The following is a 16,773-nucleotide window of genomic DNA, read 5'->3' as shown; positions in this document are numbered from 1 at the left end:
ACATTTAAAAAATCGTAGCGTAAGAACGGTGGGTCCGATCCGCGTGCCGCTTAAAGGCGATTACAGGGGAGATGCAGCCCTTTCCAAAGAGGCATGAACAGACTTCCTACTCCCAAAGAGCCCAAAGATATTAAACCGCAAATACGTCCTACGCGCGCATTTTCTCCGACGCGCAACACATTTAAAAAAATCATAGCGTGAAAACCGTGGGTTCGATCCGCGTGCCGCTCGAAGGCGATTACAGGGGAGATGCAGCCCTTTCCAAAGAGCCATGAACAGACTTTCTACTCCCAATGAGACAAGAGATATCAAGCCGCAAATACGTCCGGCGCGCGTCTATTCTCCGCCGCGCAACACATTTAAAAAAAATCGTAGCGTGAAAACCGTGGGTTCGATCCGCGTGCCGCTTAAACGCGATTACAGGGGAGATGCAGCCCTTTCCAAAGAGCCATGAAAAGACTTTCTACTCCCAAGGAGACAATAGATATTAAGCCGAAATGACGTCCGACGCGCGCATTTTCTCCGCCGCGCACCACATTTAAAAAAATCATAGCGTGAAAACCGTGGGTTCGATCCGCGTGCCGCTCGAAGGCGATTACAGGGGAGATGCAGCCCTTTCCAAAGAGGCATGAACAGACTTCCTACTCCCAAGGAGCCCAAAGATATTAAGCCGCAAATACGTCCTACGCGCGTCTTTTCTACGACGCGCACCACATTTAAAAAATCGTATCGGAAGAACGGTGGGTCCAATCCGCGTGCCGCTTAAAGGCGATTACAAGGGAGATGCAAACCTTTCCAAAGAGCCATGAAAAGACTTTCTACTCCCAAGGAGACAATAGATATTAAGCCGAAATGACGTCCGACGCGCGCATTTCCTCCGCCGCGCACCACATTTAAAAAAATCATAGCGTGAAAACCGTGGGTTCGATCCGCGTGCCGCTCGAAGGCGATTACAGGGGAGATGCAGCCCTTTCCAAAGAGCCATGAACAGACTTTCTACACCCAATGAGACAAGAGATATCAAGCCGCAAATACGTCCGGCGCGCGTCTATTCTCCGCCGCGCAACACATTTAAAAAAAATCGTAGCGTGAAAACCGTGGGTTCGATCCGCGTGCCGCTTAAAGGCGATTACAGGGGAGATGCAGCCCTTTCCAAAGAGCCATGAAAAGACTTTCTACTCCCAAGGAGACAAGAGATATTAAGCCGAAATGACGTCCGACGCGCGCATTTCCTCCGCCGCGCACCATATTTAAAAAAATCATAGCGTGAAAACCGTGGGTTCGATCCGCGTGCCGCTCGAAGGCGATTACAGGGGAGATGCAGCCCTTTCCAAAGAGGCATGAACAGACTTCCTACTCCCAAGGAGACAATAGATATTAAGCCGAAATGACGTCCGACGCGCGCATTTTCTCCGCCGCGCACCACATTTAAAAAAAATCATAGCGTGAAAACCGTGGGTTCGATCCGCGTGACGCTCGAAGGCGATTACAGGGGAGATGCAGCCCTTTCCAAAGAGCCATGAACAGACCTTCTACTCCCAATGAGACAAGAGATATCAAGCCGCAAATACGTCCGGCGCGCGTCTATTTTCCGCCGCGCAACACATTTAAAAAAAATCGTAGCGTGAAAACCGTGGGTTCGATCCGCGTGCCGCTTAAAGGCGATTACAGGGGAGATGCAGCCCTTTCCAAAGAGCCATGAAAAGACTTTCTACTCCCAAGGAGACAAGAGATATTAAGCCGAAATGACGTCCGACGCGCGCATTTCCTCCGCCGCGCACCACATTTAAAAAAATCATAGCGTGAAAACCGTGGGTTCGATCCGCGTGCCGCTCGAAGGCGATTACAGAGGAGATGCAACCCTTTCCAAAGAGGCATGAACAGACTTCCTACTCCCAAGGAGCCCAAAGATATTAAGCCGCAAATACGTCCTACGCGCGTCTTTTCTACGCCGCGCACCACATTTAAAAAATCGTAGCGTAAGAACGGTGGGTCCGATCCGCGTGCCGCTTAAAGGCGATTACAGGGGAGATGCAGCCCTTTCCAAAGAGGCATGAACAGACTTCCTACTCCCAAAGAGCCCAAAGATATTAAACCGCAAATACGTCCTACGCGCGTCTTTTCTACGCCGCGCACCACATTTAAAAAATCGTAGCGTAAGAACGGTGGGTCCGATCCGCGTGCCGCTTAAAGTCGATTACAGGGGAGATGCAAACCTTTCCAAAGAGCCATGAACAGACTTTCTACTCCCAATGAGACAAGAGATATCAAGCCGCAAATACGTCCGGCGCGCGTCTATTCTCCGCCGCGCAACACATTTAAAAAAAATCGTAGCGTGAAAACCGTGGGTTCGATCCGCGTGCCGCTTAAAGGCGATTACAGGGGAGATGCAAACCTTTCCAAAGAGCCATGAAAAGACTTTCTACTCCCAAGGAGACAAGAGATATTAAGCCGAAATGACGTCCGACGCGCGCATTTCCTCCGCCGCGCACCACATTTAAAAAAATCATAGCGTGAAAACCGTGGGTTCGATCCGCGTGCCGCTCGAAGGCGATTACAGGGGAGATGCAGCCCTTTCCAAAGAGGCATGAACAGACTTTCTACTCCCAAGGAGACCAGAGATATTAACAGATAAAGCGTTACGCTCCAGTCGGATGAGCGAGAAACGCTTGTACAATTGCAACGAATTGGAGGAGAAAGTTTAAACAAACGCGCTGACTTTGAAGGCTCACATCTAGGCCGGGCCAGGTCCAAATGGCCTGCAACTCGGTCCGCATCACGTCCATGACTTTTCCTAACGAACGCCACCTGCCAAGCTTTCGGCCCGTCCCTGGCGGCATTAAAAAATCGAAGCGTGATAACGATGGTTCCGATCCGCGTGCCGCTCGAAGGCGATTACAGGGGAGATGCAGCCCTTTCCAAAGAGCCATGAACAGACTTTCTACTCCCAAGGAGCCCAAAGATATTAAGCCGCAAATATGTCCTACGCGCGTCTTTTCTACGCCGCGCACCACATTTAAAAAATCGTAGCGTAAGAACGGTGGGTCCGATCCGCGTGCCGCTTATAGGCGATTACAGGGGAGATGCAACCCTTTCCAAAGAGCCATGAATAGACTTTCTACTCCCAAGGAGCCCAAAGATATTAAGCCGCAAATACGTCCTACACGCGTCTTTTCTACGCCGCGCACCACATTTAAAAAATCGTATCGTAAGAACGGTGGGTCCGATCCGCGTGCCACTTAAAGGCGATTACAGGAGAGATGCAGCCCTTTCCAAAGAGCCATGAATAGACTTTCTACTCCCAAGGAGACCAGAGATATTAACAGATAAAGCATTACGCTCCAGTCGGATGAGCGAGAAACGCTTGTACAATTGCAACGAATTGGAGGAGAAAGTTTAAACAAACGCGCTGACTTTGAACGCTCACATCTAGGCCGGGCCAGGTCCAAATGGCCTGCAACTCGGTGCGCATCACCTCCATGACGGTCCCTAACGAACGCCACCTGCCACGCTTTCGGCCCGTCCCTGTCGGCATTAAAAAATCGTAGCGTGATAACGATGGTTCCGATCCGCGTGCCGCGCGAAGGCGATTACAGGGGAGATGCAGCCCTTTCCAAAGAGCCATGAACAGACTTCTACTCCCAAGGAGCCCAAAGATATTAAGCCGCAATGATGTCCGACGCGCGCATTTATTGCGCCGCGCACCACATTTAAAAAATCGTAGCGTGAGAACGGTGGGTCCGATCCGCGTGCCGCTTAAAGGCGATTACAGGGGAGATGCAGCCCTTTCCAAAGAGCCATGAACAGACTTTCTACTCCCAAGGAGACAAGAGATATTAAGCCGCAATGACGTCCGACGCGCGCATTTTCTCCGCCGCGCACCACATTTAAAAAAATCATAGCGTGAAAACCGTGGGTTCGATCCGCGTGCCGCTCCAAGGCGATTACAGGGGAGATGCATCCCTTTCAAAGGAGCCATGAACAGACTTTCTACTCCCAAGGAGACAAGAGATATTAAGCCACAATGACGTCCGACGCGCGCATTTTCTCCGACACGCACCACGTTTAAAAGATCGTAGCGTGAGAACGGTGGGTCCGATCCGCGTGCCGCTTAAAGGCGATTACAGGGGAGATGCATCCCTTTCCAAAGAGCCATGAACAGACTTCCTACTCCCAAGGAGACAAGAGATATTAACATATAAAGCGTTACGCTCCAGTCGGATGAACGAGAAACGCTTGAGCAGTTGCAACGAATTGGAGGAGAAAGTTTAAACAAACGCGCTGACTTTGAACGCTCACATCTAGGTCTGGCCAAGTCCAAATGGCGTGCAACTCGGTGCGCATCACCTCCATGACTGTCCCTAACGAACGCCACCTGCCACGCTTTCGGCCCGTCCCTGGCGGCTTTAAAAAATCGTAGCGTGATAACAGTGGGTCCAATCCGCTTGAAGCTCGAAGGCGATTAGAGGGGAGATGCAGCCCTTTCCAAAGAGCCATGAACAGACTTCCTACTCCCAAGGAGACAAGAGATATTAAGCCACAAATACGTCCGGACCGCGTCTTTTCTCCGCAGCTCACCACATTTAAAAAAATCGTAGCGTGAAAACCGTGGGTTCGATATAGTATACATACAGACTATATAGTTTGACCAAAAGATCGTGCTGATCTTTGATCTCCTGGTTCTTCATCTCCAGCGCCACTTTCAGACTCATAATGTCCTCCTCTATGGGCTGGTATAACACAGACACGAATCATCACTACAGCCAGTACAATGGAAAGGTGGGAATGTGTACTGAATGTGTACTGACGTTATAAGTGAGAGGTGGTGGTACTGGTGGATGTGTACTGACACTATAAGGGATCTCTACCTGCAGTGACAGTTTGAGCTTCTCAAGTTCTTCCTCCAGAGATTTCTTCTCCTGTTCACAGGCCATTTTCATATCTGCCAGAGCAAGTATCATTACTGCTGGATATAACACAGATTGTATATACTACATAATTACTGCTGAATATATAAAATATAATATATATAGTACTATACATATATTAGTGTCACTTTTATTGGAGCCTAAAGGCTAACATTCATTATTAGTTATGTTAGTATTATTGCATTTCCATAGTACTTACTCTTGATGGACCTGTTATGCTCCTCCTCCTCCTGCTGTTTCTGCAGGAGCTCTGTCTCCTCCTGCTGCTTGTGTTTCAGCATCTCCTGAAGAACCTGCAGCTCCTTCTGCTTCTGCAACCTCAACTCCTTCAGCTGCTCCAAGAAACTGTTATCCAACTCCTCCTTCTCACACCGCAAACACTCCAATCGGGCCACAGGCCCCACTAGTGACACAGAACCACACACACACACACACACACACAAAGAGAGAGATAAACATGTATAAATGTATAAGAATTTGTGGATAAAATTATTATGAGATTATTTATAATCAAACGACTACACTACACAACCACATCTTCCTTTTATTTACATATTATACAGATATTTAGAGATATTTACATTTTATTTACCCGCGTGCGTCTCTCTTCTCCAAGGTAGCGGAGAGATATGAAAGGATAAAAGGGGAAAAGAATAAAATGCACGTCGGTTTTAAATTCGCAGGCTACCTGCGCTGAAGGCGTGGAAAACGAGCACGTGACGGAAAGGCTTCCGTACCCGATGGGTCCAAATCACATGCCCAGCAAAGTAGCCTTAAACCTGGACACACAATGGAGACCATTTGACCCTTTAAATAATACTACAACCAGACACATACAGGTGCGCACATATACACAGATACACATTCTGTTTAAATTTCTTCACATCTGCAGACTAGAGTAAGCTGAGGGTATAGTGTTAAACCAGGAACTACATAAACAGTATATAGTATATATACAGAGGATATAGTGTTAAACCAGGTACTACATACAGAGTATATAGTATACATACAGAGTATATAGTTTGACCAAAAGATCGTGCTGATCTTTGATCTCCTGGTTCTTCATCTCCAGCGCCACTTTCAGACTCATAATGTCCTCCTCTATGGGCTGGTATAACCCACACACACGAATCATCACTACAGCCAGTACAATGGAAAGGTGGGAATGTGTACTGAATGTGTACTGACGTTATAAGTGAAAGGTGGAGGTACTGGTGGATGTGTACTGACACTATAAGGGATCTCTACCTGCAGTGACAGTCTGAGCTTCTCAAGTTCTTCCTCCAGAGATTTCTTCTCCTGTTCACAGGCCATTTTCATATCTGCCAGAGCAAGTATCATTACTGCTGGATATAACATAGATTGTATATACTACATAATTACTACTGAATATATAAAATATAATATATATAGTACTATACATATATTAGTATCACTTTTATTGGAGCCTAAAGGCTAGCATTCATTATTATGTTAGTATTATTGCATTTCCATAGTACTTACTCTTGATGGACCTGTTATGCTCCTCCTCCTCCTGCTGTTTCTGCAGGAGCTCTGTCTCCTCCTGCTGCTTGTGTTTCAGCATCTCCTGAAGAACCTGCAGCTCCTTCTGCTTCTGCAACCTCAACTCCTTCAGCTGCTCCAACAAACTGTTCTCCAACTCCTCCTTCTCACACCGCAAACACTCCAATCGGGCCACAGGCCCCACTAGTGACACAGAACCACACACACACACACACAGACACACACACACACACACACACACACACACACACACACACACACACACACACACACACAGAGAGATAAACATGTATAAATGTATAATAATTTGTGGATAAAATTATTATGAGATTATTTATAATCAAACGACTACACTACACAACCACTTCTTCCTTTTATTTACATATTATACAGATATTTACAGATATTTACATTTTATTTACCCGCGTGCGTCTCTCTTCTCCAAGGTAGCGGAGAGATATGAAAGGATAAAAGGGGAAAAGAATAAAATGCACGTCGGTTTTAAATTCGCAGGCTACCTGCGCTGAAGGCGTGGAAAACGAGCACGTGACGGAAAGGCTTCCGTACCCGATGGGTCCAAATCACATGCCCAGCAAAGTAGCCTTAAACCTGGACACACAGTGGAGACCATTTGACCCTTTAAAATCATACTACAAGCAGACTTCCAGGCCCAAGAGGTCACACAGTCATGCCCAGCAAAGTACCTCTGGGCCTGGGCACACTTCACGCAGTTTGACCGTTTAAATAAAACTAGAAACAGACTTCCTGGCCCAAGAGGTCACACAGTCATGCCCAGCAAGGTTGCTTTAAACGTGGGCACGTTATAAGTGAGAGGTGGAGGTACTGGTGGATGTGTACTGACACTATAAGGGATCTCTACCTGCAGTGACAGTCTGAGCTTCTCAAGTTCTTCCTCCAGAGATTTCTTCTCCTGTTCACAGGCCATTTTCATATCTGCCAGAGCAAGTATCATTACTGCTGGACATAACACAGATTGTATATACTACATAATTACTACTGAATATATAAAATATAATATATATAGTACTATACATATATTAGTATCACTTTTATTGGAGCCTAAAGGCTAACATTCATTATTAGTTATGTTAGTATTATTGCATTTCCATAGTACTTACTCTTGATGGACCTGTTATGCTCCTCCTCCTCCTGCTGTTTCTGCAGGAGCTCTGTCTCCTCCTGCTGCTTGTGTTTCAGCATCTCCTGAAGAACCTGCAGCTCCTTCTGCTTCTGCAACCTCAACTCCTTCGGCTGCTCCAACAAACTGTTCTCCAACTCCTCCTTCTCACACCGCAAACACTCCAATCGGACCACAGGCCCCACTAGTGACACAGAACCACACACACACACAGACACACACACACACACACACACACACACACAGAGAGATAAACATGTATAAATGTATAAGAATTTGTGGATAAAATTATTATGAGATTATTTATAATCAAACGACTACACTACACAACCACTTCTTCCTTTTATTTACATATTATACAGATATTTACATTTTATTTACCCGCGTGCGTCTCTCTTCTCCAAGGTAGCGGAGAGATATGAAAGGATAAAAGGGGAAAAGAATAAAATGCACGTCGGTTTTAAATTCGCAGGCTACCTGCGCTGAAGGCGTGGAAAACGAGCACGTGACGGAAAGGCTTCCGTACCCGATGGGTCCAAATCACATGCCCAGCAAAGTAGCCTTAAACCTGGACACACAATGGAGACCATTTGACCCTTTAAAATCATATTACAACCAGACTTCCAGGCCCAAGAGGTCACACAGTCATGCCCAGCAAAGTAGCTCTGGGCCTGGGCACACTTCACGCAGTTTTACCGTTTAAATAAAACTAGAAACAGACACATACAGGTGCGCACATATACACATAAACACATTCTGTTTAATTTCTTCACATCTGCAGAATAGAGTAAGCTGAGGGTATAGTGTTAAACCAGGAACTACATAAACAGTATATAGTATATATACAGAGGATATAGTGTTAAACCAGGTACTACATACAGAGTATATAGTATACATACAGAGTATATAGTTTGACCAAAAGATCGTGCTGATCTTTGATCTCCTGGTTCTTCATCTCCAGCGCCACTTTCAGACTCATAAAGTCCTCCTCTATGGGCTGGTATAACACACACACGAATCATATCTACAGCCAGTACAATGGAAAGGTGGGAATGTGTACTGTATGTGTACTGACGTTATAAGTGAAAGGTGGAGGTACTGGTGGATGTGTACTGACACTATAAGGGATCTCTACCTGCAGTGACAGTCTGAGGTTCTCAAGTTCTTCCTCCAGAGATTTCTTCTCCTGTTCACAGGCCATTTTCATATCTGCCAGAGCAAGTATCATTACTGCTGGATATAACACAGATTGTATATACTACATAATTACTACTGAATATATAAAATATAATATATATAGTACTATACATATATTAGTATCACTTTTATTGGAGCCTAAAGGCTAACATTCATTATTAGTTATGTTAGTATTATTGCATTTCCATAGTACTTACTCTTAATGGACCTGTTATGCTCCTCCTCCTCCTGCTGTTTCTGCAGGAGCTCTGTCTCCTCCTGCTGCTTGTGTTTCAGCATCTCCTGAAGAACCTGCAGCTCCTTCTGCTTCTGCAACCTCAACTCCTTCAGCTGCTCCAACAAACTGTTCTCCAACTCCTCCTTCTCACACCGCAAACACTCCAATCGGGCCACAGGCCCCACTAGTGACACAGAACCACACACACACACACACAGAGAGAGATAAACATGTATAAATGTATAAGAATTTGTGGATAAAATTATTATGAGATTATTTATAATCAAACGACTACACTACACAACAACATCTTCCTTTTATTTACATATTATACAGATATTTAGAGATATTTACATTTTATTTACCCGCGTGCGTCTCTCTTCTCCAAGGTAGCGGAGAGATATGAAAGGATAAAAGGGGAAAAGAATAAAATGCACGTCGGTTTTAAATTCGCAGGCTACCTGCGCTGAAGGCGTGGAAAACGAGCACGTGACGGAAAGGCTTACGTACCCGATGGGTCCAAATCACATGCCCAGCAAAGTAGCCTTAAACCTGGAGACACAATGGAGAGCATTTGACCCTTTAAAATCATACTACAACCAGACTTCCAGGCCCAAGAGGTCACACAGTCATGCCCAGCAAAGTAGCTCTGGGCCTGGGCACACTTCACGCAGTTTGACCGTTTAAATAAAACTAGAAACAGACTTCCTGGCCTAAGAGGTCACAGTCATACCCAGCAAAGTACGTTTAAACCTGGAAACAAATCAGATCCTTTCTGTCATTCAAAGGAATGGGCCTGCAACTCACAACCACATCCCCAGTGAAGCGCACCGTCACCCAGCCACACTACCCCACCTTGCCCGTCCTGGAACAACCACACCTCCAGGGCACCACATGCCAATCTCTCATGCCCAGCAAACTGCAACCTCACGCAGCCAGGCCACACACTGTCTCCCCTTGTACAGTCCAAGGACGAACTCCTCCACAAACCTGGTGTTCACGCGCACACACGCAATTACAACGAATTGGTGGAGAACTTTGAAACAAACGTGCTGACTTTGAATACTCACATCTAGGCTGGGCCAGGTCCAAATGGCCTGCAGCTCGGTGCGCATTAACTGCTTGACTGTCCGTCACGAACGCCACCTGCCAAGCGTTCGTTCCGTCCCTGGCGGATTTTAAAAAATCGTAGCGTGAGAACGATGGGTCCGATCCGCGTGCCGCTTAAAGGCGATTACAGGGAAGATGCAACCCTTTCCAAAGAACCATGAAAAGACTTTCTACTCCCAAGGAAACGAGATATTAAGCCGCAATGACATCCGACGCGCGCATTTTCTCCGCCGCGCAGCACATTTAAAAAAATCATAGCGTGAAAACCGTGGGTTCGATCCGCATGCCGCTTAAAGGCGATTACAGGGGAGATGCAGCCCTTTCCAAAGAGCCATGAACAGACTTTCTACACCCAATGAGACAAGAGATATTAAGCCGCAAATACGTCCGGCGCGCGTCTTTTCTCCGCCGCGCAACACATTTAAAAAAAATCGTAGCGTGAAAAACGTGGGTTCGATCCGCGTGCCGCTCGAAGGCGATTACAGGGGAGATGCATCCCTTTCAAAAGAGCCATGAACAGACTTTCTACTCCCAAGGAGACCAGAAATATTAACATATAAAGCGTTACGCTCCAGTCGGATGAACGAGAAACGCTTGTACAATTGCAACGAATTGGAGGAGAAAGTTTAAACAAACGCGCTGACTTTGAACGCTCACATCTAGGCCGGGCCAACTCCAAATGGCGTGCAACTCGGTGTGCATCACCTCCATGACTGTCCCTAACGAACGCCACCTGCCACGCTTTCGGCCTATCCCTGGCGGCATTAAAAAATCGTAGCATGATAACGATGGTTCCGATCCGCGTGCCGCTCGAAGGCGATTACAGGGGAGATGGAGCCCTTTCCAAAGAGGCATGAACAGACTTCCTACTCCCAAGGAGCCCAAAGATATTAAGCCGCAAATACGTCCTACGCGCGTCTTTTCTACGCCGCGCACCACATTTAAAAAATCGTAGCGTAAGAACGGTGGGTCCGATCCGCGTGCCGCTTAAAGGCGATCACAGGGGAGATGCAAACCTTTCCAAAGAGCCATGAAAAGACTTTCTACTCCCAAGGAGACAAGAGATATTAAGCCGCAATGACGTCCGACGCGCGCATTTTCTCCGACGCGCAACACATTTAAAAAAATCATAGCGTGAAAACCGTGGGTTCAATCCGCGTGCCGCTCGAAGGCGATTACAGGGGAGATGCAGCCCTTTCCAAAGAGCCATGAACAGACTTTCTACACCCAATGAGACAAGAGATATTAAGCCGCAAATACGTCCGGCGCGCGTCTTTTCTCCGCCGCGCAACAAATTTAAAAAAAATCGTAGCGTGAAAAACGTGGGTTCGATCCGCGTGCCGCTCGAAGGCGATTACAGGGGAGATGCATCCCTTTCAAAAGAGCCATGAACAGACTTTCTACTCCCAAGGAGACCAGAAATATTAACATATAAAGCGTTACGCTCCAGTCGGATGAACGAGAAACGCTTGTACAATTGCAACGAATTGGAGGAGAAAGTTTAAACAAACGCGCTGACTTTGAACGCTCACATCTAGGCCGGGCCAACTCCAAATGGCGTGCAACTCGGTGTGCATCACCTCCATGACTGTCCCTAACGAACGCCACCTGCCACGCTTTCGGCCTATCCCTGGCGGTATTAAAAAATCGTAGCGTGATAACGATGGTTCCGATGCGCGTGCCGCTCGAAGGCGATTACAGGGGAGATACAGCCCTTTCCAAAGAGCCATGAACAGACTTTCTACTCCCAAGGAGACAAGAGATATTACGCGCATTTTCTCCGACGCGCACCACGTTTAAAAAATCGTAGCGTGAGAACGGTGGGTCCGATCCGCGTGCCGCTTAAAGGCGATTACAGGGGAGATGCAACCCTTTCCAAAGAACCATGAAAAGACTTTCTACTCCCAAGGAGACAAGAGATATTAAGCCGCAATGACGTCCGACGCGCGCATTTTCTCCGCCGCGCAGCACATTTAAAAAAATCATAGCGTGAAAACCGTGGGTTCGATCCGCGTGCCGCTCGAAGGCGATTACAGGGGAGATGGAGCCCTTTCCAAAGAGGCATGAACAGACTTCCTACTCCCAAGGAGCCCAAAGATATTAAGCCGCAAATATGTCCTACGCGCGTCTTTTCTACGCCGCGCACCACATTTAAAAAATCGTATCGGAAGAACGGTGGGTCCAATCCGCGTGCCGCTTAAAGGCGATTACAAGGGAGATGCAAACCTTTCCAAAGAGCCATGAAAAGACTTTCTACTCCCAAGGAGAAAAGAGATATTAAGCCGAAATGACGTCCGACGCGCGCATTTCCTCCGCCGCGCACCACATTTAAAAAAATCATAGCGTGAAAACCGTGGGTTCGATCCGCGTGCCGCTCGAAGGCGATTACAGGGGAGATGCAGCCCTTTCCAAAGAGGCATGAACAGACTTCCTACTCCCAAGGAGCCCAAAGATATTAAGCCGCAAATACGTCCTACGAGCGTCTTTTCTACGCCGCGCACCACATTTAAAAAATCGTATCGGAAGAACGGTGGGTCCAATCCGCGTGCCGCTTAAAGGCGATTACAAGGGAGATGCAAACCTTTCCAAAGAGCCATGAAAAGACTTTCTACTCCCAAGGAGACAAGAGATATTAAGCCGCAATGACGTCCGACGCGCGCATTTTCTCCGCCGCGCAGCACATTTAAAAAAATCATAGCGTGAAAACCGTGGGTTCGATCCGCGTGCCGCTCGAAGGCGATTACAGGGGAGATGCAGCCCTTTCCAAAGATCCATGAACAGCCTTCCTACTCCCAAGGAGACAAGAGATATTAACATATAAAGCGTTACGCTCCAGTCGGATGAGCGAGAAACGCTTGAGCAGTTGCAACGAATTGGAGGAGAAAGTTTAAACAAACGCGCTGACTTTGAACGCTCACATCTAGGTCTGGCCATGTCCAAATGGCGTGCAACTCGGTGCGCATCACCTCCATGACTGTCCCTAACGAACGCCACCTGCCAAGCTTTCGGCCCGTCCCTGGCGGCTTTAAAAAATCGTAGCGTGATAACCGTGGGTCCAATCCGCTTGAAGCTCGAAGGCGATTAGAGGGGAGATGCAGCCCTTTCCAAAGAGCCATGAACAGACTTCCTACTCCCAAGGAGACAAGAGATATTAAGCCACAAATACGTCCGGACCGCGTCTTTTCTCCGCAGCTCACCACATTTAAAAAAATCGTAGCGTGAAAACCGTGGGTTCGATATAGTATACATACAGAGTATATAGTTTGACCAAAAGATCGTGCTGATCTTTGATCTCCTGGTTCTTCATCTCCAGCGCCACTTTCAGACTCATAATGTCCTCCTCTATGGGCTGGTATAACCCACACATACGAATCATCACTACAGCCAGTACAATGGAAAGGTGGGAATGTGTACTGAATGTGTACTGACGTTATAAGTGAAAGGTGGAGGTACTGGTGGATGTGTACTGACACTATAAGGGATCTCTACCTGCAGTGACAGTCTGAGCTTCTCAAGTTCTTCCTCCAGAGATTTCTTCTCCTGTTCACAGGCCATTTTCATATCTGCCAGAGCAAGTATCATTACTGCTGGATATAACATAGATTGTATATACTACATAATTACTACTGAATATATAAAATATAATATATATAGTACTATACATATATTAGTATCACTTTTATTGGAGCCTAAAGGCTAGCATTCATTATTAGTTATGTTAGTATTATTGCATTTCCATAGTACTTACTCTTGATGGACCTGTTATGCTCCTCCTCCTCCTGCTGTTTCTGCAGGAGCTCTGTCTCCTCATGCTGCTTGTGTTTCAGCATCTCCTGAAGAACCTGCAGCTCCTTCTGCTTCTGCAACCTCAACTCCTTCAGCTGCTCCAACAAACTGTTCTCCAACTCCTCCTTCTCACACCGCAAACACTCCAATCGGGCCACAGGCCCCACTAGTGACACAGAACCACACACACACACACACACACACACACACACACACACACACACACAGAGAGAGATAAACATGTATAAATGTATAAGAATTTGTGGATAAAATTATTATGAGATTATTTATAATGAAACGACTACACTACACAACCACTTCTTCCTTTTATTTACATATTATACAGATATTTAGAGATATTTACATTTTATTTACCCGCGTGCGTCTCTCTTCTCCAAGGTAGCGGAGAGATATGAAAGGATAAAAGGGGAAAAGAATAAAATGCACGTCGGTTTTAATTTCGCAGGCTACCTGCGCTGAAGGCGTGGAAAACGAGCACGTGACGGAAAGGCTTCCGTACCCGATGGGTCCAAATCACATGCCCAGCAAAGTAGCCTTAAACCTGGACACACAATGGAGACCATTTGACCCTTTAAAATCATATTACAACCAGACTTCCAGGCCCAAGAGGTCACACAGTCATGCACAGCAAAGTAGCTCTGGGCCTGGGCACACTTCACGCAGTTTGACCGTTTAAATAAAAGTAGAAACAGACTTCCTGGCCCAAGAGGTCACACAGTCATGCCCAGCAAGGATGCTTTAAACGTGGGCACACTTCAGACCGTTTCACTCTTTAAATCATTCAAAGCACCACATTTCAAGGCCCAAGAGGTCACAGAATCATGCCCATCAAAGTAGCTCTGCGCCTGGGCACACTTCACGCAGTTTGACCCTTTAAATAATACTACAACCAGACACATACAGGTGCGCACATATACACAGATACACATTCTGTTTAATTTCTTCACATCTGCAGACTAGAGTAAGCTGAGGGTATAGTGTTAAACCAGGTACTACATAAACAGTATATAGTATATATACAGAGGATATAGTGTTAAACCAGGTACTATATAGAGAGTATATAGTTTGACCAAAAGATCGTGCTGATCTTTGATCTCCTGGTTCTTCATCTCCAGTGCCACTTTCAGACTCATAATGTCCTCCTCTATGGGCTGGTATAACACACACACGAATCATCACTACAGCCAGTACAATGGAAAGGTGGGAATGTGTACTGAATGTGTACTGACGTTATAAGTGAAAGGTGGAGCTACTGGTGGATGTGTACTGACACTATAAGGGATCTCTACCTGCAGTGACAGTCTGAGCTTCTCAAGTTCTTCCTCCAGAGATTTCTTCTCCTGTTCACAGGCCATTTTCATATCTGCCAGAGCAAGTATCATTACTGCTGGATATAACACAGATTGTATATACTACATAATTACTACTGAATATATAAAATATAATATATATAGTACTATACATATATTAGTATCACTTTTATTGGAGCCTAAAGGCTAACATTCATTATTAGTTATGTTAGTATTATTGCATTTCCATAGTACTTACTCTTGATGGACCTGTTATGCTCCTCCTCCTCCTGCTGTTTCTGCAGGAGCTCTGTCTCCTCCTGCTGCTTGTGTTTCAGCATCTCCTGAAGAACCTGCAGCTCCTTCTGCTTCTGCAACCTCAACTCCTTCAGCTGCTCCAACAAACTGTTCTCCAACTCCTCCTTCTCACACCGCAAACACTCCAATCGGGCCACAGGCCCCACTAGTGACACAGAACCACACACACACACACACACACACACACACACACACAAAGAGAGAGATAAACATGTATAAATGTATAAGAATTTGTGGATAAAATTATTATGAGATTATTTATAATCAAACGACTACACTACACAACCACATCTTCCTTTTATTTACATATTATACAGATATTTAGAGATATTTACATTTTATTTACCCGCGTGCGTCTCTCTTCTCCAAGGTAGCAGAGAGATATGAAAGGATAAAAGGGGAAAAGAATAAAATGCACGTCGGTTTTAAATTCGCAGGCTACCTGCGCTGAAGGCGTGGAAAACGAGCACGTGACGGAAAGGCTTCCGTACCCGATGGGTCCAAATCACATGCCCAGCAAAGTAGCCTTAAACCTGGACACACAATGGAGACCATTTGACCCTTTAAATAATACTACAACCAGACACATACAGGTGCGCACATATACACAGATACACATTCTGTTTAAATTTCTTCACATCTGCAGACTAGAGTAAGCTGAGGGTATAGTGTTAAACCAGGAACTACATAAACAGTATATAGTATATATACAGAGGATATAGTGTTAAACCAGGTACTACATACAGAGTATATAGTATACATACAGAGTATATAGTTTGACCAAAAGATCGTGCTGATCTTTGATCTCCTGGTTCTTCATCTCCAGCGCCACTTTCAGACTCATAATGTCCTCCTCTATGGGCTGGTATAACCCACACACACGAATCATCACTACAGCCAGTACAATGGAAAGGTGGGAATGTGTACTGAATGTGTACTGACGTTATAAGTGAAAGGTGGAGGTACTGGTGGATGTGTACTGACACTATAAGGGATCTCTACCTGCAGTGACAGTCTGAGCTTCTCAAGTTCTTCCTCCAGAGATTTCTTCTCCTGTTCACAGGCCATTTTCATATCTGCCAGAGCAAGTATCATTACTGCTGGATATAACATAGATTGTATATACTACATAATTACTACTGAATATATAAAATATAATATATATAGTACTATACATATATTAGTATCACTTTTATTGGAGCCTAAAGGCTAGCATTCATTATT

This window comes from Electrophorus electricus, chromosome 5 (assembly GCF_041902795.1).
Source record: "Electrophorus electricus isolate QZ-2024a chromosome 5, ASM4190279v1, whole genome shotgun sequence".
Lineage (NCBI taxonomy): Eukaryota > Metazoa > Chordata > Actinopteri > Gymnotiformes > Gymnotidae > Electrophorus > Electrophorus electricus.
The sequence above is the reverse complement of the archived record's forward strand: the minus strand, read 5'-3'. Positions refer to the sequence as shown.